The 4,840-nt window shown below is 44.2% G+C and overlaps 1 long non-coding RNA gene across 1 annotated transcript; it reads right to left on the bottom strand.

Moving 5' to 3' along the window:
• Nucleotides 1–621: 621 nt before the first annotated feature.
• On the bottom strand, nt 622–1,892 carry LOC117244629. The gene is made up of 2 exons (XR_004498073.1): nt 1,405–1,892; nt 622–1,022 (listed from the first exon to the last, which is right to left on the bottom strand). It is a non-coding gene; the product is annotated as an uncharacterized LOC117244629 (long non-coding RNA).
• Nucleotides 1,893–4,840: the final 2,948 nt, after the last annotated feature.

Raw genomic sequence — 4,840 nt, 5'->3', positions numbered from 1 at the left:
GCTCTCACAAAACGCTGTTCAATAAGACAGCAGGTCTCCAGCATAGCAGTATCATCCTCTGGCACTCAACCCAGAAATGCAGTGGCTGGTGGAAGCAGAGACATCTCCTTTCTGCCTTCTCCTCTTCCTGTTCAAGCAGGGCTTGGCACAGCTGCTGGCCCCATAGCTGGAATGCTGCTGATGGAAAGGAAAATTCCTGCAACTTTTTAGATGGGAAATGTCCATATTGATTCTCTCCCCCCACTTCTCAGACTCTTCTCCTAACTCTGCAAAAGGCAGGGTAGAAAGTTCAAATGTTCCAGGAGTGTGCTTTTCCCCTCCTGAAGCACAGCCATGGCTGGTGTCTAAGGTGGACTTGGGCAAGACCAGAGACCCTGCTGTGAGCTCAGCACCATGGAAGCAGTTATACCTGGGAGGGGGGGAGGCAGGAACCCACACATCCCCAGGCCTCAGCTATTTTCACTATAGGAGACCATGCCCAGAGCCCTGAAAAAGAATGAATAGCTCTGGTGGGTCCAGCTGCCCTGACTCAAAACAACTTATAAGTGATAAATAGTGAAGGAAAGGGACCATCTAAGTCCTCATCAAACATAGCTACATGCAGAAAACAGAAATAATGCACACAATTTTATTTTCACTTTTATTTGCACAATCCTGCAAGATCAGTCAGCAGTAACAACCCCTGAACAAAAGGTAGGGTATAGTATGGACTGAAACAGGGATCTAACACACTGCTCAGCCCCTCTGAACAGTGCCTCCAGTCCAGCTGTGTTGAAAACTCAACTCTGCAAGAGTTCCAAGTGAGCTTTGGGTAGCAGCTTTATGGGTCCCAAACTGCAGTGTGATGAACAGCATGTACAGAAACCACCACAGTCTATCAGGAAGGATATTAAGACCTTCTGGTAAAGAACTTCAGCAAACACTCAGCCTGAATTTATGATCTGATCCTTCAATTCTTTGCTCCAGAAGTGATTCACCCTTGGCTCCTTCATATAAGCTGAGCTTATTCCTGAGTGTGGCTTCTGGAAAAGACAGACAGGGTCTCAGATGTGCTCAAAAGTTTCACTTGCTGCTTTACTTAACTGTTTTCTATTAATTCTTTCCTTAAAAAAAAAAAAAATAAAGAAAAAGAAAAGAAAGATGTGCTAGCTTCCTGCATAAGGAAGAAGAACCAGCAATACAGGCTGATAATTTAGAGTTGTGAACTCAAATCAATAAATAAATAGATCTGTTCAGTCACCACCTCCCAGAGCTGAGGAGAATTAAAAACCAATTAAAAACTACACATCTGCCTCCAAATCAGTCAAACAGAAAGTGAAGGACAATTATAGGGCAATGATTGTCAAGAGAAAGTGGATCTTCTTGGACCACCTTTTATGGCTGATGATATAGCAATTAACTTACAAATAAAGTAATGCTTTATTTGTAAGTTTATTTTTAAGTTTATTTATGCTGTTATAAACCAGTGGTTCCCATTTTAGAAAGCAACAGACTCTTATTGATCAGCTCAGAACAGTTTGCATTTGATTCATGAAACTGTGCCTCAGGTTGCCAAGAACAGAGCTTCTCCTTAATTAATAGTAATAAGCACCAGCTCAGAAGCCTCACACTTATCAGACCCCAAAGGGGCACCAGCTGAAGCAGGAATCTCAGTGGGAAGCTTTTATCCAGCCAGAAGCAGAAGCACAGAGATTAGTAAGAGACAGTGTTTACAAAAGATGCATTAATGATCTTTGATGTTCTTTCATAATGTCTCTTGCACTGCCAAAAATAACATCTTTTTGGGCTTTAGCAAAGCACCACAGCTCATGAACCTGCCCCAAAGTGGCTGCATGCCTAATTTTCACAGCTACAAATCGTTAATAAGCTATCAGAGACCAGTGAGCAAGCTCATTGTACCTGAGAAATAAAATGTATTTGTTTTTCTGTGGCAGAACCTTCTGGAAAAAAGAAAAAAAAAGTGACCATTCATGACTCATGATGCAAAAGCATTTAGACACAAATACAGACAGCAGGTCCACTGAATGCTTACGTTAGGCAGGAATCATTCCACTTTGGTTTAGGACATCCAGCATCAGCTATTTGCATAGAGCAGATCACTTGCTTGCAGAATTAAATCCACTAAAGCACAAGTGGTGATGCCAGGTCAGAATTTTGTCCCCAGCTTCATCCTCAGGAATACACCAGCTAAACTCTTAAGTCTACCATTGAGTCTGACATTCAGCAGCCTTCTTGGCTCAAAGTGCTGGCACCCAAAGAGGGAAAAAGGAGCATCTTGTAGTCAGGGCACTTATGTCAGTGAGCTCCTTGAGAGCCCATAAGGTGCTGTTCAGCTGGCAGTGAAACAAATGGAAATGTCACCTGAATGACCGATGCTGTGCAAAGTAAACAGAGACTGAACTGGCTTCCATGGAGCATCTGAGGCACCAAGACAAAAAGAAATGTAAACCATTTCTTTTCTAAAACTGAGCAACCATTTTCTCCAATCCTCCTATTTAGAGGGAAAAAGTAACAGCCATTTCAAAGTGCCAAGAAACCTCTGTACCTTTCAAACCCCTCATGAATTACACCCACATACAGTACCACACATTGCTAATCCTTTCCATGAATCTGGTCCAACACCAGCTGCTCCAGCTGCAACCTTTTAGCTAAAAACCTTTGCACAGAGCACCATACACCTCCAGACCACAGGGCTACAGCATGTCTTCCAGAGAGTTCCCCAGCAGTTGGTTATTCACAGCCTTGTCTGCAGTGCAGTGCAGGGAGCTCCCCCTCTCTCCCATGCACCTCAAGAATCTGGCTCCTGTCCCTGGGAGTGCCCTGTGTCACACATGTGAAATGGCCAGAGAGGAGGGAGTTGGGGCCTGTCACCCACCAGTATGATGACTACCAATGGAAATTCCCCTTCCAGAAGCCCCCAGAGATGTGGATCTTTGCACTGGAACAATGCTGCCTTGACCTGGATTCAATGTGCACTTCCCTCCTGGTCTAACACACTCCCAGGGTTTACAGAAATCTCAGGGCTGCCTTCAGCAAAGCCAGAGTCTCTGCAAAGCACCAGCCCCCAGACCACAAAACATGCCAGAGAAGTACAAAATTAAGAGAGCTCCTGTGCTGAGGGAGTGAGTTTTCTTAATCCCTGTCACTGGTACTGCTGGCCACGTTGAGCATTGAGATTCATTGGGTCAGTCATGACAAGTGGTCACTGTGGTCACCAGAGAGCCAAGGCACCAGCGGGCATCCAACCCAAACTCTACAACTGCTGAACAAGCAAGTAACAAAGTCTACAGGACATCCAACACCGGCCAAGTGGCCAGAGATTTCCCAGCATGGCAGGAAGGCACCATAGAGTTTTGCAGCTAAAAACCCCAAAAAACCAAAAGAACCTAAGGAACTCAAAAATAATCAACCACAGAGATCATGTCAGAATAAACGGTCCATTCTGAGAAATGGTCTTGCTTGAGCCATGGCCATTAATTTCCAAAACAAAAGAATAAAACAAGGCACAGCTCTGTACAGTGCTGTCAGCAGCTGGGCCAGCTGCTCTGGGAGTAAGGGCACTTCCATCAGATCTCACTCAGGTACCCTGCCATGGCAGCAGGCTCAGCTGCAGCCAGTCAGAACACAGGCAAGTACCAAAGGTGTGCTGAGAGGTCAGGCATGTTTTAATGGAGTAAATTAAAGGAAGAAAATAGAGGTGGAATCCTTACCAAAGCTGCAGCTTCAAAAAGACTTATAAATAGCTTACTTAAAATGAATTCAGACAGTGTGTGCTTCTTTCTTCCACAAAACCCCCCAAACCCCAAAGCTGAGAATTAATTATTCCCCCACCTTTGATAGCACAGAAGCTGACACTAGGGCTTTGGACAGCAAGGAAACATCTCTGAGGAGCAGACTCAGGACATTTCTTTGGTTCCACAAGTAAGAGGTTAATTCCCTGTCAGTCTGCACTTTGCTGTTGAAAGGTTTGTGTCCTCTGTAGTTAGGCAATGAAAAGACAAACTCAGTAATGCCCATGGTTCCCTATGGAAGAGAGGAACAAAGTAGCTACCAATAATCAAATCACAAAGTACAAAGACCAAATGTAATCTATGACTGACAGGAAAAGCAGGCAAGGTGACATGGAGATCAAAAGCTGGCCTGAGTAAATTAGCTGCAGATGGCTTTAAAACAGAGAGGAAGGGAAAAGATTCAGAATTATTTAAGTTACTGGGCTGATACATTTATAATTACAAATAAAAGGAATCCACACATGTAAACAGCTAGAACACTGTGCAGATGCCTGACAGGTGAGAGTGTGGACATGTATGAAAACATCCCAGGGAAATAAAAAGGTGTGTTTGGGTTCAGCTACTGTGCACTGACATTGAGCTGGGACAGGGATAGTATTTAACATACTTGGTTCTGCTACTGGTCTGAAAGTTACTGCAACTGAGGTGAGTCTGCACTGGATCCTGCTGCCCTGTCCTTCCTCCAAGAGATTTTACAAGATTTGATGTTCCAGCTTTCTCCCACACCCCCACTAATGCAGCGTCCTCCTGCCCCTCAACAGCCACTGCCAAATCTTCTACACATAAGGCAGCATCACCTTCCTGCTCTCCAGACTGGTGGTAGATATCAATGATAACTCATACTATAATATCTGTGGAACATAGGAGAAAAAGCCATCACTACTTAAAAAAATCCAGCCAAAACACAAAAACTCCCTCTGCTGGATTCAGCCTGAAAAAATAATGGCACAAAGCACAACTGCCTTGAAAGGTGACACACATCCAGCAGCAGCGTGTTTGCTAAGTACCATGTATTTCTACAGAGCTAACATAAATAAAACCCTGGTTAT

This window comes from Parus major, chromosome 6 (assembly GCF_001522545.3).
Source record: "Parus major isolate Abel chromosome 6, Parus_major1.1, whole genome shotgun sequence".
NCBI classification, from domain to species: Eukaryota; Metazoa; Chordata; class Aves; order Passeriformes; family Paridae; genus Parus; species Parus major.
Note: the sequence above shows the minus strand (reverse complement) of the source record. Positions and strands in the feature narration are given on the sequence as shown.